Source organism: Lonchura striata, chromosome 1, assembly GCF_046129695.1.
Source record: "Lonchura striata isolate bLonStr1 chromosome 1, bLonStr1.mat, whole genome shotgun sequence".
Classification (NCBI taxonomy): Eukaryota; Metazoa; Chordata; class Aves; order Passeriformes; family Estrildidae; genus Lonchura; species Lonchura striata.
Window position 1 is genome coordinate 144821009 of NC_134603.1, and position 25891 is coordinate 144846899.

The 25891-nt window shown below is 35.7% G+C and overlaps 2 long non-coding RNA genes across 2 annotated transcripts in view; one reads left to right on the forward strand and one right to left on the reverse strand.

The window, feature by feature from the left end:
* LOC110477293 (uncharacterized) overlaps positions 1-16027 on the forward strand; it is a 141428-nt gene extending 125401 nt beyond the window's left edge. The window contains exon 4 of the long non-coding RNA XR_002466567.2: positions 15990-16027. This is a non-coding gene — a long non-coding RNA (uncharacterized LOC110477293). The remainder of the gene's footprint in view (positions 1-15989) is intronic.
* The window catches only part of LOC110477337 (uncharacterized), a 347738-nt gene that overhangs the window by 250964 nt on the left and 70883 nt on the right, over positions 1-25891 (reverse strand). The gene's annotated exons all lie outside the window — the stretch shown is intronic.

Consider the following 25891-nt stretch of genomic DNA (forward strand, 5'->3'; position numbering starts at 1 on the left):
GTAGGTGCATAAACTCATGTGTCTTGCAAAAAACAAATTTTTTATACTCTTGAATTAAACAGACATCAGATATTTATTAAAAACCCTTTTGACTGTCCAGAGCTATCAAAACATTTCTTTCTCAGTTTACTGCACAAAAAATCCTGGTACCTCCAAGTCAACTGGATAGGATTGTTAAACTAATATTCATATGGTTGTGTTTAATTTTGGAAAACAGATTTGCTGACAGGATCTTAGGAAAGAGTGACAGTAGTTAAAAAATACAACATGTAATTTTCAGGGTTCCTTCAGTTCTTCTTTTAGCCTTACAACAATGACATTGAGTTACCAAGTAGTAAAGAAGACTTATCTCTATGAATACTGAATAACATTATAAAATATATCCCTTTGTTTATTAACCTTTATAATCTCATTCAAAAGTTTCTAAAATGCTTCTGTACTTATTTCAGAGGCACAGTATAGGCTTCACAGCAAGATTCCCATTTCATATAAGGTATATGCACTTACCATTGTAAACCATCTACGTGCAGGCCAATACAAAACTCATACCATTGTTGTATTTTTCTGCAGTATTTTTCAAGAAGAAACTTCAAAATAACCAAGAATTATTCAAGCCTGCACTTGCATAGGTGATTGATTCTAGATTTATGTTTTAAAGTCCCTCTTCTGACAAAAAGGTCCCATTTGTAGTCACATCTGTTGACATCAGAAGATAGGAGCAGAACTCCAGCAACAAAAGTCACACCTGAACCACAGAAACTTATGGGCTTTCCTGTGACCTTGTAAGACCTTGTGACAGGGCAAACCCAGCTCTCAGACTTCAGCAAACTCCCAGAATATAGGATTTGGCACATCTATGTTACTGGGTACTTGAATCTATTTGCTTCCTCCTAGCATATGTCAAGATAATTTATAAAGTTTATTTATATGTCTTCATTTGTATATTTTGACATTTTTGGAAATATGCTTTTTAATCCAGAAGATAAGATTAATGTGATTCCCATATATTAAGTCACATAAATTTTTAAAGTCCGTATTTCCTCCTCTCTCAGAGTTTGCATTCCAAAGAAAATGGCTTCTGCCTACCCTGATTGAAAAAATTGAGTACATGCTTGTAAGACAAATATATTTCATAATAAAACAATGATTCATCACAAAATTGATCAAGAATATCAGGCAGCAGAAAAGATGAACTATAAAACATCACATTTGCTGAAAGACTAAAACACTGAAAAAAAGACAAAAGAAGTTAAAATAGATAATAAAGGCAAATGGAGAACCAAAAGACAATTACACAAGTGGTTACAATAGATAATGTTTCAGGCATATGAAGAGCCAGAATTCAATGAATGAGAACCTAGTGTTTCTAAAAGACAGCAAATATTTAATTTATTAAAGAACCTTCAGCTGAGACCAAGATTAATAATTTTCCCCATTGTTTGCTTGGAGGACAAAGAGATAAAACCAATATCCTCGCCAAAGGGAGGAGGGAGATCCACTGGTGTTAGGAGACATGCATGCTGTAGGAATGATTGTTCTCCAGATCAGTGGTGGCTTTTCAGAAAGTCATAAAAAGGTTAAAAGATGCACCCACATGGATGGGATGACAGACAACAGCATGAGTGCACTCTTGAATTTGGAAAACTTCATGCCATGATTACAATACCAACTGATGAAGTGCATCAAAGCATAATGCTTTTTGATTCTAAATACAAGTATTCCCCCATGTATTTAAAAATTGAATGTAAATTCCATCTACTTGTTATATTTTTACTACAGATTTTGTCTATGCACGTTTTCCTGTCCTATTAAACATTAATTTCTGTGAATATTATAAGCATATCTTGTCAGTGGGTATTAGAAATAAATGAGAAAAAAACCTTCTATTTTGGCAAATGAAAATGGAATTTTTGCAATTAAATCCCATTAAGAGATTATTTAGGTGCTGGTATTTTGTAGGGAAGAAAGGTACAAGGACTGGCACAGAAAAATTTAAGTTCTTTCTCCCTCTCTTTTTTTTTTCAATTTGGCCCTTGAAATGCTAGTATAGCTCAAGGATATAGATTATCTAGATATATTAAGACTTCTAGGCATACAGTGTCTGCTTGTTGGATTTCTTGTGTATAATATGAACACTGTAAATTTCTTCAGGTACTCCAGTGATGTTTGTTTTTCTGTAATGTTGTTTAAAGTGACTGGCACGCTTTTTAGGAAGCAGACATTTCAGTTAGGTAGGAATATAAGAAGTGGAAGCCAAAGCATGATCAAGTACTTGAAAGTTTATCTCAGATCTTATTCTCAGGAGTCCATACACAGCTGCTCACACTGAACATGCATATCAAACAGGTTCCCGCAGGAATTCTAATACAGGTATCTCAAAACTTAGAAAATGTAGTAAAAAAGCATAGTGATGTACTGAAAATTATTTGTGGAAATTCCAAAAATAGATGAATGCAGATTATTGTAAACTGGGTTCTTGCCTTTCTTTGAAAAAATATTGCACAAAAAATTTAATTCTGTGATGAAGGTGTAAAAAATATATTGAAATCATTACAGGAAAACAATCAAGCAGATTATGACTATAAGAAATAGAAAAGCATTTGAAGCCTAGCAATGCTAACTCTCATTCACCATCTACTGTGTCAGTTGCAAACTGCCATTGATACCAGTGGTGCAAGATAAAACTCCTGAAGCTTAAACACTTCAGTCAATATGTTGTGAGTGATCTATTTGTGCAGATAGCAAACAGGCTTAGATGAGGTGACCACTGAAAAGCCCTGTTATCACCTTTCATCTTTTTTACTCTCTAAACCTATGTCATGTGGACAAAGAATCAACCATAAACTGAAAAAAATTATGAAAAGAGGAACAGGGAAATCAATAAAAATGTAAGAAGGCAATAAAAATCAAAATTGCTCAGATAAGAAGAGTCTGGGGAGATAGTAAATACCTTAAGCACATCAATAAAATAAAATGTCTACTTCAAAATAATAAGAATAAAATCAAATGTAAGATTAAAAACATATTTCAAAATACAGATTTGAAAACTAAAAATATTCCTGTGTTTTCTGCTAGGCTCCAAATATGTGTCTGATGAAATTTAATGCAACTTTAATCCCCTTGAAATGCATTCTGGTTTTTGTTTGAGGAATAGGGATTATTTTTGGCCTTGATATGGTTTTTTGTTGTCTTGTTTGTTTGTTTTTATTTGTTTTGGGCATTTGGATTTCATTGCAAGAATTGTGTCTGTAAAAACTGACATTAAAAAATAAAAGCTGAGTTTCATTTACAGTTTCATACTGCCAAAATCTGGGGCTGTAGAAAAATGACAACACTACAAATCAAGTGCTATGCCCTGTGGAAGTCAAAACAAAATTTTGACTTCATTGCACTGCTTCTATTTTTATGGTTAAAGTGCAAGACATGGTAATATTGAAGAGCATTCAAGGGGTTTTTTTTTGTTGTGGCTTTTTTTTTTTTTTTTTGATTAGCAAAGTACTCAGTTTAAAATTTCAAATCCTAAAAATAAGCCTGCAGATGGCTTAGGGCTGAAACTGTTGCTGTTGAGCACTTTAGTCTTTCTCAATATTAGCTGGGCTAGGAACAGAAGTCACCTGAACTTATTATTTTCAAAGTGTTAGTGCAGCACTGGAGGAGGTTCAAGATTAAAGGATGTGAACTGAGATTGTTTCTATTGAAATATAAACTCTAATGAGTACAAGCAAGGTACCTCTTATGTACATGAAAGAGAGACCATAACTAAACCCTTAAAGAAGATACAGTGAAGGATTTAAATAAAATATATTCGTATGTAGAATTTTAAAACAAGCTTTCTATTTGTTAGGACTTATTTTCAATGTTATGAAGAAAACATGTTAAGGACTTGATTAAAAGAGAAGGTGATATCAGGGACAAAGCCTCCTCTCTGCTGGACTTGGTATTTGATACTGGGAATAGTGATAGGAAGGTTTTTCCTCCACGTTAGCCAGACTGCACCTCAGCAGAGGGGACAGCTAGCTTTGCTCAGGTTAAGGCATTGGGATGGGGTTCAGGAGAATTTGGAGTATTTCTGCAGCCAACAGTTGGGAAGTTGTTCCGGAGCAATGAGAAATGCTGGATGACTGCAACTGGTCTTACACTGAAGAGGTAAATGCCTTCTGTGACCTGTCTGTTTAAAACAAGAGGCATAGACATCTAACATAGAGGCACAGAGGCATAGACAAGAGGCATAGACATGCTCAGGACACAGACAAACTGCCTTCAGATTTGACAAAGATCTTCTAAAATAGCTTACACAATTTTTAGATTATCTGTCTATTGACATTATTTCATCTCAAGTAGTACTGAGCACAAGGATAACTAAATGCCATTTATAAATTAAATATAAAATGAAAAAGAAACCAACATAAAACCTCAAAAACAAATAAAGCAAAACAACAACAACACAAACAAAAAACCCCACAATAACCATTACAGTCAGTATATTAGTAGACCCAGACATCCAACCAGGTAAGTTTTACTAGTGTATCATTAGTAAATATCATTAGCTTGTGGCATGATTTTCCTTAAAAGATAATATGTATCCTATCAGCAGCAGGAAGGTTCTTGACCAGTGAGTTTTACAGATTTCAGAAAAGGCCACAACACAGATAAATATGTTTTCTTATCCTCTCTCAGCAGAGATGCACAGAGATGCTACAGTGTCAATACGATCACTTTGCAGAGAGAATCAGGTCAAAATCAACTTTAAGAAAATAAAATGCATGCATTGAAGATCACTGAGCCATAACAAAATTATTAAATTATTAGAAAATGCACAGTATAGAAATTTGTTGAAAAGAAACACATTGTATGCTCTGTATTAACATGAAGGCAGACTAAATAGCAAATTATGAAGGCTTCAATCTACAGTGTCGGTGAACCTCTAACAACATGACACCTTCTTTGTGAAAAATAAAAAAATACATTAAAATACATATTTGGCGATAAATACATATATATACACATGTATGTATTTTTTAAAGGAGAAAGAAATGGAATTCTAAGACATAACTCTAGAAGAGTTAGCCTGAAGTTAAACAAACTTGCAGATGCTACAGACAAAACAGTTGGATATTTCAGTAACATTTTCAAATTAAGCATATACAAAGCAATAACCAGCCAATGTCACCAAAGTGCCTTTAATTATATCCATCTAAGCAGAACTTCCAAAAGGTTAATTGTAAATAGAGTAGGTGTAGTATGTTCTTGAAATTAAACAAGAAAATCCTGTTGTAGAAATTATATCTGACAAAATTCTCAATAATGCAACATGGGAAGTAGTCTTTCACAGGTGTAGATACATACACAGACAGATAATTTATACTGCATGTGATGTGCAAAAACCAGCAGCAAAATTCATTTCTAAAAAAAAATTCTCTTTATGCAGTATTTACAAAGTCAAGGTATCTCAATGTGAGAACCCCGGGTTTGGTTTGGGGTCTTGTGTGGTGGTGAAGTCTCTCCTCCAACCCGTGCTTCCAAAGAAAAACTCCACAGGCTCTTGTTGTTCAGTCTCAAGACAATTTATTGCTAGTTATCTAACAGATTGTGTTCACAGGCTGCGGCTGCTTGGTCAGTGGCCCATGCAGAGACACACACACACTGACATCCTCACTGCCCAGTGTCTTCTTCTTCTCCCCCCCATGCCCAGGGCTTCTGCTATCTTTTATATGATATATTATGCATAACATGTTTACAATTATTCCCCAATACCTACCACCTATATTACCAAGTACTCTAAACCAATCTGTGAGTGCCAACATCACCAAGAACATGGAAGTAAGGAAGAAGAAGGAGGAAGAACAGGATCAGCCCACTTTCTTCAATCTTAGAACTTCTGATCCCCATGTACAAAGTAAACCCCCCCATACATGTGCTAAAACCCCCCTGTACAATACTAAAAAAAAATCCCCTCTACTTTGTAACTACTTTTACTATACTATCCAACCCTTTGTGACTGCTTGTTCCACCTTCAAAGTTGGTAATTCATTCCATGGCTCAAACTCAAAATCACAGCTGTTTCCAGCTGTCTGCCGGGGTCTAGAATGCCTCTGACCAAGGCCTGGAACCCCCAGAAACGTCTGAGAGACATTTTGAGTTCCCACATCTCAATGTCTTTCTAATAAAAAATGGTGACAAGTGCTGATGGCAGGGACTGAGATAGCATTCTGTCCTCTAAGAGGGGAACATTTGGAAAAGTCTGTCTGGAATTGTGACTTTTTTCCCCTGAATATAGTGGGGGTTGAGGAGGGGACCAGGGAAACTCTCATACTTGTTCATAATGGTTGAAAGACAAAGGATTTCAACTGTGAAAATTAGAAAATGACATGCACCACACATGATTTTGGATTCAAGGCTGTTCTTGGCTTCCACTTTTAGTGTGCAGTGTGTGGCCATAGGCAGTGAGCTCATGTGCAGCAGAAGAAGGACAAATATCTCCTCATTATACTTTATATTTATATGTTGACTTCAGCAGCAAGCCAAGATGGGACTCATCCCACAAGATGTACACATGTCCAATATAGTCACCCTCAGGTCTCCTTGCTGTCACTGAACATCAGGTCAGGAGAATGAGCTGTGTCTAAGACACAATTTATTTATCCTAAAACAAATGCCTAGAACACATTAGAATAATCATGCCTTACAACCAAATTTACTATAAAATGAGCTTACAGTGTCATCATCTCCATGTAAATGTGTAAAGCTCAGAAAAATCTTTCTTGGCAGCAAATATTGAGACATCTCTTGATGCCTTAGCTTTTCACCTTCAGTAAATGATTATTTTTGTCAGGAACTTGTTGGGCTCTTTCATCTCCTTTGACTTGCTTTTAAGTAAAGTTGGGTGCAGGTCACCCCTATTAATCAAGAGTGTGTGCAAAGTTCTGCCACTTCTGTTCTTTCATGGAAAGGTGTGATGTATGGAAAAGTTTATTACTTTTTCTTATGGGAAAATACTTATTAGCTGTGATTTAGCTTTTCTTTTCTATCACCTTAGCAAGAGAGGCTGTGAAAAGTGTTGCTGTTCTACATGCAGCAAGTGTGATAGGAAAAGATTCCTTGTAGTGCTCTCCAATCACTGCAAGTGGGGATTTTGCCAGCCCTCAGAACTTCTACAAATGATGTACTGCTCTCTTCTCTGGGTATCAAAACTAGCCAGATGTATCCCCTTGATTTAAGTAATTGGTAATTTTCTGCAAAATATGCACAATGTTACTGCTGATTATACCCTCATTTAAAACAATATTTCATAGCAGAGTTTTTTTTCTGTTTTGGGGGGGTTTGTTTGTTTGTTTGTTTGTTTTTTAGGTCAGAAATTATGTTTAAAGAACTTAGTGCTGAAGTGAGACCTTGATAGACTTGTGAAACCTAAAAAAATTAGACATATATTTCTTTAAAGTTGGTGTATTTCCCTACTTCATAAAACAACTCTTAAAATAATCAGTCAACAGTGCAAGGTGGTGCAAAACTTCATTGGAATCCAATGAATGTGTGGAATTATCCCTTAATTTTAGAGTATTGTTTGTAAAATCCAGATCATGCCTGTTAAGTTGCCTCTCTTATTTCTGTTTTTATGAGAGTTTAATTTTGGCAAGCATTTCTTACCTGAGGGATAGCTTTTTATAACATGATTGTCCTTCTTTGATTATTAAGACCACAATTTACTTTCAGCCAAGATAATTACTGAAAAAGGTTTGTTTAATTTCCTGCCTCCAAGCTGTCCACACGGATTTAAAAAAAAAAAAATCCCATTGCACTTAATTTGACACAAATCAATATGATTGGCAGGCTTTTCTACAAAAGTGTCTAATGTTAAATACACATGCTGCCTGAATTTCCTCTAACAGTCTGTGGTTTAAACTTGTCTCACTCAGGGTAGGCACATCATTTCCCACAGCTCATGGATTATAGTTTTGGCACTAGACCCAGTTGTCCAGATTTCCTTTTGTAGATCTTCAAAAGCAGCACCATTTCTACAAATGGTCAAATAGGGTGGTCATGAACGATCAATGTGTTTGTAAGATCAGAGCAATCATTTCCTAATGGAGCATCTAGAGAAAGGAAGCACTGGAGGACAGAATATGCAAAAGCCTCTTGAGTGATACTTAGCAGGTGCATAGAGGAATGGATACAGACAGGCATTAAAAGATGGACTTGCAGGGCTTGCATTATTCAGCACAGAAAGAAAGCTGACACTACCCAAGTTATAAAAGGTGAAGATGTAGGAGAATAATTATCTTTACTGGAAAATTGGAGAGCCTAAGGAGTAAAACAGGAATGGAGAGAGAAGACAAGCAGTTGAAGGTGTTGAGGGAAGGGAAAATTTCGCTGCTAAGGTTGGAAAGCCTCAGATATTCCTTGAAGTATTCAGCAGTCAGGCATGATAGACTGCACTGTTAATGACTCAAAAAAATCCTGTAGGTGCCAGGTTGTTTTGCTGAGGACAGATTTTCTTCCATTTAGAGGGAGGAGATGAGTTTTTTGGGGGTGTGGTGGTGATTTGCATAAAACAGAGGAGGAAGCTACAACTGGACTTTGAGGCTGATAAGAGGTAAATCCGGCAGGATAAGAGAGTGCCTTTTATTACAGTAATTGTTCTCCCTTACACAAGCTCAGCTGTAAAACTCCCCCTCAGTTCCCCCAGGGATGGTCCGATGGGGCATAACTGGCTCAGCTATGGTGACATTAGAGGGAGCTGTCACAGCAGAGCTCATGACCCATCAAAGGTCCCCAAAGCCCCCAGACCCATTGCTGAGGCCTTCCACCAAAGGGCTGCACATGATCCAAGCACAGCAGCTGATCCAGAGTCGTGCAAAGATGGCACAAATCTCCAAGCCCAGCCAGCCTGAGCCTCTTTTGATCCATTGAACTCTATGTTTCATGGCACCCTCACCACTGAGAAGACCAGAAGATGACAAATAGGATGTGAGAATCCATGGAGTAGTGATATTTTCCTACTTCTCTCCCTCTCTCACTCTCTTTCCCTCTCCTCCACTTTTAAATTTTTTTTCTGACTTACTCTCTCTAAATTTACAGTTGATTTTGGCAAATGGTCTCTTTTGCACCTTAATTTACACAGAGGCATCTGTCTAATAAATTTAATCATCAGATCTTAATATTAAGCAAAAATAAAAGAAGGAGGTCTAGCTACAGTAATACACCAAAACAAGAGTCCAATGAGAATATGACACAAATGATTTAATATTAATAATTTTTTTTAGTTATGTAGTTCCAAGCTATGGCATCAATATTTACCTTCTTTGGAAAAATTTACTAAAATACAGTCATGCAATTTAACCATATCCTGGAGCCTCACCAGTAGCTTTGCTACTCAAATAGAGAATGTTAAAACCCTTCAATCCCTGTGTGCTACTGGAAATACACATTTGGATTCCTACAAAGGAAAAGTAAGGCCAGGAGTGACAAGGGACTTTGCACAAAGCTTCAAGCCTGTAGTAGTCTATGGACATATTTAAAGAGCTAATGACATTGGATGCACTCCAGTGCTTTTCAAAGGCAAATCAAATTGCTCTTTAGAAGAATCTTTATGAACCGAGGAGGATTTATTGGTAGGGAGAGTACAATCACAATCAAATATAGGGAAATCCTTTAGTTTCTCTCTCTCCGTGCTTTGTTGTGACATTACTGTCAAGTTGGAAATAGAAATAGTGCTGTTCTACAGTGAACTTCTCTTTGTCTTCTCCAGGAAGAGAATATGTTAAGATGCTTTGAGGGAATCAGATTCTCTTTTCACTTATATCTGGAATATTGCTTTTCATGCAGAAGCAATGAGCTCATCTTCCCTCCTGCAGTACCAGTTTAGCACCAAGGCTACAGCTCCCATCCTCCCCAAGCACAGGTCCTAGGGGCATTTTCCCTGCACGAGGCCGTTCCAGTTCCTGTGCTGTATTGCAATACACCAGAAATCTCTGTTACTAAGCTACCAGGAAGTACACTATGGAGTAAAATCTGGTTCAAAATAACCCTGTCTCTACATCTTCAGCAGTGTTCCAGGTGTTTTTCTTCCTGATTTAATTATAGAATAAAATATTCCTGCAGGAAATGGCCTGTGCTGATCTATGCAGTCAGACAAATGTCCTATTGGCAGAAGCAGCAGCTACAGCTGTTATGACAAAGTGCTTGCTGTGGAAACATTTTTCAAAGAAATAAGATTATTTAAATGTATTACTCTCTGCCATTCATGTATGCTGTTAAATGTCTGAGAAGAGATTAGATTGCAACTCATTCTGTGGCATTTCTTCATCAAATAATTGGTTTCAAGCAAAGCTTTATTCCCGGGACTCAAAATTTCTGTGCTGCTTCATAGGCATGTAGTTAAAATTATTTGTAGAAGAGTAGTTATGAATGGAGCAGGGCTTTTCTTCATGAGAGTTTTAGAAAATACCAGAATTGGTTGCTTTCTTAAATTCTTTCCTTTTCCTTTTTTTCCTTTTTATCCTTTTTTTCCTTTTTTCCTTTTTTTCCTTTTTTCCTTTTCCCCTTTTCCTTTTCCTTTTCCTTTTCCTTTTCCTTTTCCTTTTCCTTTTCCTTTTCCTTTTCCTTTTCTTTCTTCATGTATTCCTTTCCCCCTTCCCCCCCTTTCTTCTTCCTTCCTTCCCTCCTTTCTTTCCAAAGAGACTTTCTCAGCTCCACAGGAGAAAATCCAATCCAGCACATCAGTAGGAGGAACAAACAAAGCCTGAGCTGTGATGCCCTGCCTGCTTACTAGAAGGCTGCAGTGTGGCCTTGAGGCTACAAATGTTGAGCTGCTGAAAGCCCGTCAGGAAAAAGCCCAGGAGACCACACCTGTGAGTGTGTGAGTGCCCTCCCACACAGCAGGAATGCCATCAGAAGGATGTGCTCTGTGCAGGAGGAGGAAAATTTAATCTGTTTGGTGCATCACTAAGGAAACCCAGACACAATGTCACTGCCAAGCACCAAAGACAGCTTGGTTTGTGACTATGACTCAAAATTACTAAAGCAGAGTTCTTTAAAGGATGTTGATAAAGCAGGAAAATATTAAATTAAAAATAAATATTTTTTCTTTAAAAAAAAGATACATGAAATATAATATTCCCTTTTGGCATCACTATAATGATAGATTATTTCTTTCCTGTGGTGCATTGAGGTTATGTATTCTGAAAAGACATTGTCTTCATAGACAATAATAAAAATTACATTTTACTCACAATTTCTAAACTCTAAGCAGTCTATCTATTCAGAGATTCTGTTTCAAGAGGTCTTTTTTTTTTTTTTTGTGATATCTTGGAATTGTAGCAGTGTAGAAAAGGGCATTGCATGGCTGTATGTGTAAATGCAGATTAATTTCCCCTTGGACCGCTGCTTTGCTCTTTGATTTAAGTAACATTTTCCAGACTGTCAAGAATATAAAAAAAAAACCTGCAGGCATGCAGCCTTCCAGTTGTTCTACATACAGGTAACAGCCATAGCTTAATCTCAGAGAGTCACTGGATTAAGATTTACATGCATAATTGCAGAAAAGTGGTTCTGTGAAACAGCTGAAATATTGTGATATTTATAGATTCCTGTAGTTTGCTGGACCTCATGATCTAGGCAATATCAAAACTCAACACCAAAAAAAAAAAAAAAAAGAAGAAAAGTGAACACAACCATTTTTCTTGTATAAGAGATTATTGGAGTCAATGTAAATTCTTTTTATTAAGGCAGTTCTGCTTTGTTTATGTGATCTAAGTAAATGTTATTTCATTACAGAAGAGAGAGGAATATATCTTTGGTTTTCAAGGTATAGTTTCACTTCCTCCTCCCTCACCCCTCCCAACATTATCAATTTTTATTTACCGCAACACCTTAGTCACAATAAGAAAGGGAGTGTTAAAATCCACAAGGGCATTTGAAAATTGGCAGTAGGAAAGATAGTTTTTATAGCACTCTTTAACACAGCAAAACAGTTAGAAAATTATTATTGGATAAAATTTCCACCAGTAAAAAGCTTATTGGCCAGTGGTGGGTCTGTTTATCTATTCTTGTTAACAGAAGTGCAAACATCCTGAAAAATATTGTTCTGTACCTTGTAACTGTGTATATTGTACATTTTATTATTTAGTTCTTTTGGCTGGTAGCTTGAAACAGATGGGACTCCTAGAAAATAAATATTTAACCCAGCAGGCCAGTAGCTAATGTTTGAAATCATATCTAGTGAAAGTATAATGGCATTTATGGCATCAATAGTCATCCAAACATGCATATAACATTTTCCCCTATCCTTCCATTTTCATTTGTTCATAATTTTATGAAAATGTGCCCTTTGCAGCTAAGTTTCCTTACCTTGTTGATCTCAAACATATTCTGTATAGAAGGTTAGAAGAGAAAGAAAATTTTTTTCAGCTGTTTTTAAGATATGTGAATTTGGAAAAATATGTTCTTCTTTATGAATTTTATTTTTGTATGCTTCAGAAATTACTCCCTTTTGAAATAAACAAAAAAAATTGCTATCAGTGGAATGGAATTTTTCCTAGCTGGGGAAAAAAAAAAAAAATCCAAAAAAACCAAAACCGAAAACCTTAAAGGCATAATTTAAAAAAATGAAGTTTTAGAATACTGAAATTCTCCTGCTGGGCACCTCAGTACATACAAACAAAAGGACAACTGTATTAGCAAGGCCAGATGATGTAAAGCAGTATGACTACAGTGAATCCACAAAAAAATCATCAATTTATATGTTGAGCTGAGTCCAAGGGTCTGTTGAGCTTCCTCTCTATGAGAATATCAAATTGCATCTATTTCTTTGCAACAAAAAGCCTCAGAATGCTTCCATATTATTAGGATTTTGCATCTGAGAGGGTGAGGCTGTGAATGCCTTCTTGAAACAATTTTAGAAAAATATTTTTAGAGGTTTTCAGGTAGCATAGGAGTCTACTGTAAGGAAGTTAGTCTTTGACCTGTAAGATCACATTGTTGCATCATTCAGATTTGCATTTTTCTTGGGTGTAACACTTAGTTGTGGACAAAAGCTGTCTTAGGTCATGTGTGAGGGTCGGAAAAAATGATAGTTGTCAAGGAGTGGTGCATTACAAAAGAGACTGCAATAGGTTTCTTCCAGGAAAAAAAAACAAGCAAACTGATTAACAAGTTCCCCAGTAGTCCATATCTCTTTCCCAACTTATGCATCAAAGAGATTGGCTCTGGCAATTTTGGTATCCGAAATACCCACAACAACATAAAGGTTATCCATGTTGTGAGGTGTCAAATTCTGCCTTCCCAATAGAAGCTGGGGTGTAAATGCCTAAATACAGAACAAAAGAAATTCCTGAATTTTCACTTATGGAGTGCACCTTGTACTTTTCTCCAATCTTAACAGAGTATTATACTTGCTATAAGATTATAACCTTCCCTGCATTATGAACACCACCATAAAATATTTGTTTAGTGAGACTGATTAAGTTTCTTATCTTTTGAGTTTGACAGTGCAGAGTGCCATGACACGAATGTTGCAGATTTAGGAACCCTGTATGAAAGTTAAACTTTGATTACTTGATTACAACACTAGGCCAAAAAAATGAGGGAGGGAGATAGAGAGGAAGCAGCCTTCTTCCTTAAACTTGCAGCTGGTGTTGGGGTCATTACAATTACAACACTCCACACTTTGCAAAATAAATTCCTGGATGGTATTGGTAGTCAGCCCAGGGCTACCAGCTGATGCCCTCATCACACCTATTGGGAGAATTCTAAATACAAAAGGACCTCTATCTTTTAAATATATGGCTTGGAAATTGCCTTGGTGTAATTCTTTAATCTTGTTTTCTTTGAAATAAATAATGAGCTTAGGTAAAAATGCCTTTTGCTTTCTTGTCTCCTTCATATTTTGAATTATTGAATTCATACACCATCACAGCACTTACATGTTCTTTTTACTGTGCAGCCATGTAAAAGCTTATTTGTTTACCCTTTAGTGGAAACCTGAAGCCTTCATCCTACAAAAATATAGTGCAATTGACACAAAAAAAAAAAAAGAGGACAATGCAATAAAATCAAGACTACACAACTAATCAGTCAATCTTCAAATGCTGTGAGAAACCAAACTAGTGGCTGCTATTCTCTTCAAAGATTCTGCCACTGAATTGTGGAAGTGGCTGGGCAAGTATGGTAGAGACACAGGTGTGTCAAAGCTCTAGCAGTCTATATCAGGAGCAAATTCAGATCAGAGCAATCTATTTTCTGTCTTTTCAGGTAATGAAACGTGATATAGCAATATTATCAGTATTTTTATTAGAGAAAAAAAAGGGAGAGAAAAAGAGGAGAAGAGTCTGTGAAAATCTATATCTGCACTAGTTAAAACCCTTACAAAAATCTTAAAAATTTCCTGATGTTTATTGAAACGTATAAACTGGCATTTGTGTCAGTATAAATGGAATTCTGCTGCCATTACTTCACTTAGAGCATAGTGCTTTGGTTCCCTATGGATACACTGCACTGTCAATTCACATTAGGCCATTAGAGTAACAAGATCTTTTCTAATTTCAGATGGAAAATAATTTTCTACTATTGTTTCTATGGCTAACATATAGTAAAGAGTTTGGTTTTAAAACATGGTACATTTTTTTCATCATTGACTGATATTCTGTGCTATATAAACAGCCAGATGCATAAACAGTTCACTTCTCCTGCCTCTTTTTGTGACAGTGTCACATCCCTGAACAGTCAGTGAAGTCAGTCCTCCTGCCTCTCTTCTAATCAGCACTCTGGTTCCTATTATCTCCAGAGAGAACACATTACCACCAATTATTTGAAATTTAGAGAATAATAACTCTAAATTCTAACCACTACAGTTAAGGTTTCTTGTGAAATCAGTATTACTTTTTTGTATACGTAACTTTTGCTATGCAAAATTTCTGACTCAACTAAATGAAATTAAATATTTTTCTTTGATCTTGGTATGGTTTTGAAGGTTTGGTTTTTTTGGGGTTTTTTTTGTTTTTTTGTAGAATTCTCACTATACATTTTCATAGGTCTGTTATTTATTTCAGCAGTCATTTAGACCTCATAAATATAATAACCATAGCAGGACATGACTCACAACTGTAAGACTCATAAATTAAGATAACTTATCTTTTCCCCCCTTTGCAGGATATCTGCTGCTTTAAATCACTGCTCCAAGTTTAATTTACTGTATATTTTTCTCCATTTTCACAAAGAAGTGTTTTCATGGGAATGAGAAATATGTGAAGGAATAAATTAACACAAAGAACTTGCTTCTAGGGAAATTAACAATTTTTTTCTGTCTGGGAGTAATAGAACCTATATCCTTCCTAGACAATCACATATATTATAAGAATATCCTAAATATACTGTATATAGTTCTAACTCAAGTTTTAAATGGAAATGAGCAATTGATTTTTATGTTGGCAATTTTTTAGTCTCATGAATTTCTTTAGAGAGATTTTACTGTGCAATATGTGAAATGAAGCCTGCTTTACCAATATGCTAAAAGTAAATTTGGATAAATTATTCATTGTAGAAATATTTGGTTGCAAATGCATCCCTTTTCCTATTAATTAATAATAAGCACACTAGTCCTAATTGGCAAAATATATGAACAAGGGCTAATTCCCTTTTTTGTTATACTAACTATAGGATGATGTGCTAAAATAGAAAAATATAGGTTTAAAGAACTATTTAAAGGAAAAAAATTATTTATGTTCATTAAAACTTTCTAAAGAATGATTATTAGACTAACCAGTTGTTTGCAAGAAGCTAAAGAATTCTTGCAAGTTTGTAGTTTTAGTGAGTGCAGCTGCTCACTTTGTCTCCAGAGATTGTGTATCACTCTGTAGGCTGTTGTTTCCTATATGGGATCTTTTAAAGACTAGAAAGAAGTCATTAGGTCAAATAAAGGCCTTTGGAGTTAGCTTTCACATGGAAAGATTTATTTGTGTTCGAGTGTATGATTCAGAACTTTCTCTTTATTACAGAGTTCTGTATGAATAATGGCTGCCACAATTTCACAGAGCAACCAGAACCTCAACTCTTCTCTGTGCAGGAGCATGTGTGAGCCAGTTTTTACACTGTATGCAGTTAAAATGAGAAAGAGAGAGACAAAGGGACTGAAAACAGAGGAAAAGACTGAGTAGTCTGTTATTTAGTCTCTGTTGGCGTGTTTCATATATAATCCCAGCAGTTGTATCTCAGATGCTTAGCTGTCAACACCTTAATGAAATATTCAGTAGATCAAATTCTGTCTGTACCTTAGCACACATGTAAACAAAGATTAAATTCCATCAGTTTTACTTGCAAAAATGTGGACACTTTCCTCTCTTGCCATTATTTATTACTTTTATTATTACCCAAATATAAATATTATTTAAATTAAATATTTTGATGTTGTATGAAGTCTTGAGCATAAACGAGAACTGATTATTTCTATTTTGTGGAGTTTTGTACAAGCACTCTATAGGAACCAGTTTCATGTGATTAGGTCATGAGTTTGAACCCCATATAGGCCATTCATTAAAAGTTGGACTCACTGATCCTTGTGGGTCCCTTCCAATGCAGAATATTCTCTGATTCTGTGATTCCATGTGTTGGATTTTGGCTTAAGCCTCTTTCTGTATCTTTTGGTGGTATAAGAGTTCTCAGTATACACATGCAGCATGATAAAATCAACTGATTTCCCCTTTTGGGAGGCTGAGGCTGCATCTGCTAGCAACTTATTATGGAGTCCAGGTGTGTCACTTGTCCTGTGGGGAATGAAGGAGAGACTTCCAGATCTACACCTCCTACCTGCCTCTTCTGAAAGTAAGGAATTAATAACTTTGCAATTGGTCTTTTTCCACACTCCAACTTGACTTTGTGTATTATCAAAATGCATATTCAAGTGAGGGGAGGAATACTGGCAACATCTCTGCCTATATTTCTCAAGAGTAAAGAACATTTTTTTCCTAGAGGGACAAAAAATAGACTATCAATTGTATTGCTAAGGCAAAAATGTCTGAGGGTAATTTAACACCTAACAGTTGTTCTATGCAAGAGCAAGAATGTGAACTTTAATTGTTTGCTTTAGAGTATCAACAGTTCAAACAGCAAAGAAAATCTACCATGTTGCACCTTTGGAATAGAGGGGGTGTAAGTACACATTAGGCACATATTTTGAATTACTGATAAACCTGGGTTTAAGGAGCTGAAGAACAAAGAAACATGCTGAGAGATTGTCTGAATCATGTTCAAAATAAAACACTCCCTGTACTTGACCCTGGAGATTTATAGTTGCATTCTTTAGTTTATCCCAGCCTTTGGCAAAGGTCCTAATTTCTGAGTAATACCCCTGTAAAAACCTTGAGACTCTTGCTTTCATGCAGTAAGGTTAGTCAATAATTCATGAGGGGATTATTTCTTGCAAAGGCAAACGTTTTTTCCCCCAGGACAAAATTTTAAAATCAGGAATACATAGATTACAGATTAACTAAACCAAAACAAAAATGTATAGTTTTTTATGCTCCTAGTAATGCCTTTAAAATATCCCATGGCAACATAAGCCAATGTTTTCAAAGTACAAAGACACTACAAGAGAAGTTTGTTTTTCAAGAACACTGTGTACTTACAATATAGTAAGATTATGAGAAGTTACTGCCCAGTACTGTTTTGAAAAAGTCTAAATTCAGAGCCTGTTTGAACAATCTGTCCTTCAGAATCCAGAATCCAGTGAAGGAAGCCTCTTGCAAATGTCACAGGAGGCTCTCCATTGGTGTAACAGCTTTGAATTCCCCAACTCTTTTTCTTCACAGAGGAAGGGGAGCTCTGAAGGGAAGGTGAAGATCAATGGTAGCACCGTTCTTTGTTTAGGGCCATCAGTTATGAACTTTTGCTTCCATTGGGAACTTGAGCAAGTTGATCTTCCTTACAGAAAACAAAAAACTCCCCTGCCTGCCCCTTCACACTTCAGGGTGTTTAATTTTAGATAGAAGGAACAGAAATCACTAAGGAGGAATTTCAAAATTGTCCTGCACTTCCAAACCTCATTTCACCAACCTCAAAATAGCAATTTGATCTGAGTTTCAGATGTCCTAGACTAGCAATTTAATCTGTAGAGTATGAATTAATTCATGCTCTTCTACTCCTGAAGTGTCTGTTGTTGTATTTTTTCACACCATATACCAGATTAAATGCTCATTGGTATAAGGATCTGAACATTTAATCTTGCTAATAACTTACCCTTAGGTTATATAATTGCATACTTTCTTCCTCTTCTGGCTACCATTCTTTCCTCTCCCCTCATTTTGCCAGCCAGAGATTATTTATTATTTCATACCCATGTAAATTCAAGTGGTGTTTGAAGAAAGAAGTGCCTGCTGTAAGACACTTTAAAAAGCACTTCTTGCTTAAATCTTGCTGTGGATCTAGCTCCAGATAACTACATTTCTGTGTAGGTGCCATACTTACAAGTGGTTTTAGATGAAGGATAGGACAGTTATTTTCTGAATGTGTTTTCTAAAGCAAATAAAAGAGATTTTTCTTAGTGGCATATTTCATAGTTGTGACATTTTTCATAAAATCTCACAATATTATAACAGTATGCAAAGTGTGAAGATGGTAGAAGAAGGTCAGAAACAGATACCATTGGCATGGACAGTAGGTTAGTATTTGAAATAATATTTGAAGCTTTAATTAAAGTTCTTCCGAAGTCGATTAAAAGACTATCGTTGCATCAGATCATTATGCATTAAGGTCCCCAAACCTGTCACTGTTCATTATCATCAGCTCAATATATTTTTCAGATAAAAATTGTAATGCTTCTATTTTTATTTACTATAAAAGTGTAACTATCATTGTTTTTTCTTTCAGGGAACTTGCACTGTTCCTAGATCTTCTTTGCTGCCACTATCTGCCAACACTTCAGAATGTGCAAATAGGTAATCACAAAACTGAAAAAGCCCTTCAATGAAAGTACTGTAGCCTTATTCCCCAAGTGCAAACCTGTGAAGCCTGGGTCAAGGGAAAAACTTTAAAGGCTGATCTAGTCCCAGAAAAGACCGAGCACCATCAGAATCCAAAACTCCCCAAAGTCCGACTAACACTTCAAGGGCCTTTGAACTCCTTATTGTATTGAAACAACATCTGAAAAGTCCAAAGGCCACTATATTGTAACCTGCCTCCAGGAGGCTGCTAGGGGGACAGACAGAATTCTCTGAAAGTGTGTCCCAAACAAGGCATTTCATCTTCTGCTTTCAACAAACTGTACTCAACAAAAAAAAAAAAAAAAAAAAAAAAAAAAAAAGCTTATAGAAAATTTCTGTTTCTCTCTTGTAAGAAAAGATTTCAGTGTAACTTTAATTTTTCCCATTTGATTAATTGAGTCTGAAAATATTGACAAATGCCTTTGCCATCTTCAGTGAGATACATCTCTGTGAAGAAATGAAGCAAAACAAAAATAATGTAAAGAGTACTGTTTTCCCAAATAAACAACAAAACAAGTAAGTCTGTATGCTGCAGTAGAGCTTTTCTGAAGATTTAATTGCTTATTTCCAAGTTCTTCAACATGAACATTCTCCATAACTGGATAACACTTTCAGTATGCTCCAGACCAAGGACCCCCTGCACCAGGTGATGTGGTAACAAACACACAAACTCTGTCCCCAGAGAGGAGCTGGGGCAAGAGAAACATGATCTGCAAGTTTCCCAGCACACTTTGGTACGCCAAGGTACAGCAACAAAATTTTGGAATGCACAATCTGATGGTTTTTACTGGAAAGGAGTTATGTAAATTTTATGTATTTAACATTTGTCTGTAGAGAGTTAATAGATTTATGGGAAAACATGTTAAATGTACTTACTTCCATCAAACTAGTCTACATCAGTAACAATAATAATTCCAGTCCACTTTACAGATCTGGAAGTGAATAGGAGCTGTCTAACTCCAGTTTGTGGAAGTTTTTTAATTGATATACAATTTCCCAAAGTATAAGTTGCTATTTTATATTGTAAATGTTCTTTTCTTTTTTTTCCATTAAATTCCAAATAGCTATGATGATTTTACTTCATAAATGTATTTTTATAGTTATGAAATAATATACAAATCAGTTAAGAAATATAAATCAAAGTAAATCTATTTTCTGAACATTCAATTTCTTGTAAGAAGTGTCACAAACATACCAGCAGACTATTTATTTCCCATTTTGTTACTGTTTCTTCTGTAAATACATGTTTACAGTGGATCTAGCTTTCCCTGAATAACAAGAGAACACAATTTGTTCCATTGTTATTTACGTAACAGAAACAAGCATTTGGACAACTACAAGAATTTCCTAATTTAATTGTAGCAATTTATAACTCATGAACTTGCAGGGCATCAAAACAGGATTTGAAAATCCTAAGAATTATTGCAAACATTTCCTTAACTGAGCCTGTAGTTAATTTTGAGCATGTTTGTCTAGATGAAACAAGTTAGGAATTTCCTAATAGAAGACACGTAAAGCTAGATCAATCTACAAATGGGAGATGTTTTTTATTAATTTCATATGGAAATTATTTCTTTTGAAAAATATTTAGTCAGGAAATTACTATACAGTGGACTAAATTACTTAAAAGAAACTTTGAAATGCACCAGAAGGTTTTCCCATTATCATTACCAAGTAGCTGTGCTAAAGAGTTAAAGAGCATCCAATAATGTTGAAATGTCCTCTGCTTAAATGAGCTGTCTTATTTGTTCTAGATTGTTACTGTCTGAACCAGAAGTGTCATCCAAGCCCAGCTTCAAAAAGAAAGGCCCTTTGCTTCTATTCCTGAAATTGCATAGAAGCATTCCTCACCTATACAGAGAGGTGTCAAAGTGAAAATCATATTCCAAATCCAGGGACCTACATATGAATCTAATAAGGAATATTTTTGATGGCCAAGAATGTGGGATGGCCAAAAATATTTCCAGTCATAGCATGACTGGAAAAAAGCTGTATTGAAGGAGACCAAAGAAGAAGGAAGGGCAGACGGTCCATTCCAGAGTATATTGTTGCAACTCTGATACCACATGCAAGTTATTTCATCATTAATTCCATTTGTGCTGTATCACCTCATGTTTCCATTGACCTCAGTGTCTGACTGGCACTAATAAATCAAAAGTATGAATACCCTAACCTTCCATTTGAGCACTTTGTTCTTAAAATCAGCAATATTAACATTAAATTATATGGTCTTTTTTCCTCAAGTAGTTTATCACCTCTGCAAAGGTGATATCATCATAGCTCAAATTTTCATAATGGTATCTTTAAAACTATGAAGTTAGTACCTGAAGGATGTTTCTTGCTTAGGTGCTTAGTTTTAACCACCCAATTTTTATTAGTCTAAGTCTAAATGAATCACCTGGCCCCCACTAGATTCAATGAAAAAGAACATTCGCCTCCAGAATGCCAGAGATGACACTACACAGATAAGATGTTGGGATCAATTGTGTCCTGAAAGCAAAATTCAGTTGGCTAAAATTAGTGAGAAGGATGCATCAATTTGCAAATATATATCCTTATATCTTCTGTTTAGGGCAGTAAGATAGAACAAACTGATTTAAGTAATTTGACTGACACTTGATTAATTTAAACTTATATCTGCTTCACTCTGAACCAAATGACTTCCAATATAAGCACTTAAGAGAATCATGATGGGTGTTCTGAGGATAAATCCTCAGCACAAGTATATTTCTTCTTAGATCTCTGTTTCCTGATCATTATGCTGCAATTAAAAATCATTAGTACAGTGAGAATGACTGAGAAAATGACCATTTGTACAGGATATGGAAAAGAAACATTCAGCATTGCTCAGATAAATATTTGCTTAGCTGTTCAAAATTACTTTCAGACATGAAAAATATGATGTCCAATGTCATTGTTTGCAATTGTCACAAATGCATTTAAAGTGTTCTAAAAGTAAGCAGAGATCTGTCTTTTGAAGTCACTGATCATATTTGGGAGCAGAAGTATTGAATAATGGTACCCACAACTTCTCCCTTCAGGTACCCAATTCCATCCTGACAGAGCTTCTGAGATTGTTTAGTGTGCTGTTGGAAAGCAACATGCATAAGTAGTAGATGATGATTTTTACTTTTGCAGTGCCTTTCTGAGTAGTGATGGTTCTGATAGATATTTTGACATGGCATGCTGAAAACAGGGAAAGAAGCATGCTTAGGATGAGCTGGAAGACCACTGAAGTAATTTTAAAAAATAAAGATTGTCAAAAACAATAACATGAATACACTGATATCTATTAAGGGTGCCACAAGATACTCAAAAGATGTTGTGTGGCAGATATCCAGAATAAACTACTTATGTCACTGTGTCAGATATGCAATGGCTGCCTTCCAAATGTCCAAAAGGTCTGAAAGGTCAACCAGTTGAATTAGCAGTGTCAGCTAATCTGTGAGTGAATTTTCTATTTCTTGTGCTGAATTCACTCAGATAGTCTTGCTTTAGTTTTCTTGAAGCTGAATGAAAATTGGTTTTGCTTAATTACAAAAAAAAGTATAGTATGGTTGAGCATGAGAATTGAGACAATCAAGAAAGACATCCCAAAATCACCAGTGTTTTTTAAGATAAACTTTTATCTTTATATTTTGTAATTTATTGATTTCATTTGTTTTATTTTCTTTATTTCCATTGCCTTCAGGAAGAAGCTACAATGGAGGAAAAAGAAAGTTAGCTTTTTAAAGTGAAAACAGAAGTTCAGAAATAAATTTCTTCTGGAAAGAAGGCTGGGAAAAAATGCAGCATTAGCTTAACCTTAAAAATTATAAACACATGGAAAACTCCAACATATGCCATGTTGAAGAAGTTCTTGACAGTAAAAAATAGACTGATGTACCTAAACCCCATTAATTTTCAGTGAGAATTGGGTAACTAATTCCTGCCTTTAAAATGGTTTCTATAATCAATCCTTAAAAGAATTTATATTGTGCTGCAAATTTTACTATAGAGAACAATGTACCATGTACTAATTTCTTGCATTTTCTTGACAGTTATTTAATACATTTGAAGAGCATTTCCTATTCTACTCACTTTAGCAATAAATTCATTAAAAGGACTTCTTCTTAAGGTATCACAGCACTGGGATTTCCCTTCACGGTTGTATTGCAAAGTCCACTCATGCTGACGATGAAAACAGATGCTTTGTGTAAGTGTACACCTGGCATTGACAAAAATAGGCATCAAAGACAAGGAAAAGATGACTAACTTTCAGGGAAACCTGGATACCAACATTCTAGAAAACTCTAGCAACTGTGACTCTTAACAGTTTTAATTTGAGAATGATATATTCACTAGGTGGAAAAATTCTTATTGTCTCCAGAGTGCCAGGACTCAACTTGTTAATATCCTAATCAATTATTACAGATAATACTGAAATGATTAATTTCACAGAAACCAGTCTTGAGATTATATCTCAAGATTTATCTGGCTCTTCATTTAGAAAGAAAATCAAGCATGTTTGACCCAAAAAATTGAAATATAATTTCAGCCTGCTTGTGGCCAAGGTGGTGTTCATGGTGAGATCACAGAAGAAAATGTTCCCCCCCCCCCCCCCCCCCCCGCCCCAGCAAATAGTCTAAAAGTGTTATCAGAATAATCAGTTGTTTTGGTTTTCTGTGAGTAGTTCACAGGGGACAAGGTGTCAGCACTTGTGTAAATGATCCTGGTGCAGGAGCTGTCTATACTCAGCTAGGCTTGCACGTGAGACAAAATTCTCAGAAAGGCAGAAAACGAGATTGGCTCACCAGAACATGAAAAAATAATATTGTTTCCTCTCTATTGCATTTCTTTGGTTGTTTGACCGGTTTTTAGTAGCTGAGTGTAAGGCCCAGCAACGGCAGCTTGTGTACATAAAAACAGTAAATCAAAGAAAGCAAGGGAATGGATTTTTATAACAGATTATGATATCCTATTTGAATATTTCATAAATCCTGCTAAGAAACCGCCTATGTAATTCTAGTCCAGGATCAATAAAAGGAATATGACATAAAAAGGACTATGAGAGATGAGGAAAATGCAATTTCTGTCTTAGTAGATGGATGAGAAAACACATTATTTTGCCTTTAATTTTTAAAAAGTCACAATGGCATGCTAATAAATTGGTGTGGTCTTCGAGGGATACTCAGAAAACTTGTCTGCTACAGTTCATTAATCTCCCAAGGGTTTTGGAATTACCAATGCCTTCGGAACACAGAAACACAAACTGCTGGTTCAATGTCAGTTCTGAAAAAAACTGTGAATGTTTAAACAAATAATGAGATAAAAAGTAATGCATAATTAAAGGGTTTCTTCAGAAGAAGTCTGAGTTATATTTATTTTAAGGGTGGCAGTGAAATACATTTGCACCTGTGTATGCTCCAAAGGTGTCATTTTCACAAGTCTTACTGCACAAAGAGGGCCTAAGCACATAATATATTATTTAAAGGGTTCTGCATTTCAAAGAGAATGAAACTACATAAAAATAAATCTAATATTTAATTTTAATAATATATCAGGTCTTCTAGTATATTTATTGGTCCAGAAAGAGGTTTAAACAAATTTTCAGTCAACACAAGTCAATGTTTTGTGTTTTGTTTTTGTTTGAAATTGTATTTATGAACAGTACAACAAAAGATTGTGTTGCATCAGTGTAATTGGCCCTACTTAAAAGGTGACAAAGGTAAGGTCTCTGCTTCACAGTTTCTCTGGTAAAGATACTGATTTGGAATTGGTACACATTAGTACTGCAGCAGCAATATTTAACTTCCCCTTGCAATCCAAACATATTTTAACTAAATCAATAACATAAGGGTTATGGAATATTTGCCACAATATGTGTCAGGCTCAGAATAGGATCCCTCTCTAATGTAATACATCAGACAACGTAAACTGGCTTCCCAGCAAAAGCCTTTCTCATATGGGGAAAAAAATCTCTGCAGAGTCCCTCAGAACAATTAGTTTAATGTACTTCATTGTGAATCTTAAATTAGAAAAATATCCCCTTTAGTACTTTATAGCTAATTAGAAATCTGCTTTTATGTGCAGTACACAGACACACAGTAGTGGCATGTATATAGCAGCATATAGTGCACTACATCCAGCACAGATCTAGGTGATAGGTAATATAATATTATAATATATTATATATAATATGTTATTTATTATAATAATATAATAAATATTTCTTACTAAGACCAAAAAATCCCACAGAATGGGTAAGGTTGAATGGGACCACAGTGTTCACCTGGCCCAACCTCTCTGTTCAAGCAGGGACATCCCACAGCACATGGCACAGGATTTCATCCAGAGGATTCTGGAATATCCCCAGGGAGGGAGACTCCACAGCCTCTCTGAGCACTCTGTTCCAGTGCACCATCACCTGAGCAGTGAAGTTCTTCCTCATTCAGGTGGAACTTCCTGTGCATCAGTTTATATCTATTGTCTCCTGTCCTATTGCTCAGCACCACTGAGAATAGCCTGGCTTCATCCTCTTGATTCTCTCACTTCAGATACTTTCTAATCCAGATACCTGCATTTTGGGAGTGAAATTCAGAAGCCCATTAGAATCTGGGGATCATGAGAAGACCCTCTGGAGAGTGTAATCTGGTTTAGTTTCTATCTGAAAGGGATCTGGTCCCTGGGCTGTAAGAATTTCTCCATGATGCAAACACAGGTGAGCAATGTCAGTAGCAGTTATTGAAGCATCTGAATTGGCTGTTGTGAACTGGTCCCATAACAGCCTGAATTCTGCACTTCAGTGTATCAGTAAATGGCATTACCTCCTAATGTAATTAAAATATTGAAAAAGGACACAGCTTGTATCATTAAAACTTGTGTTTTAATCAAAAGTTGTTTCAGGAGTTTTCAGCTGATAATAGCTAATGTTATAACTGTTC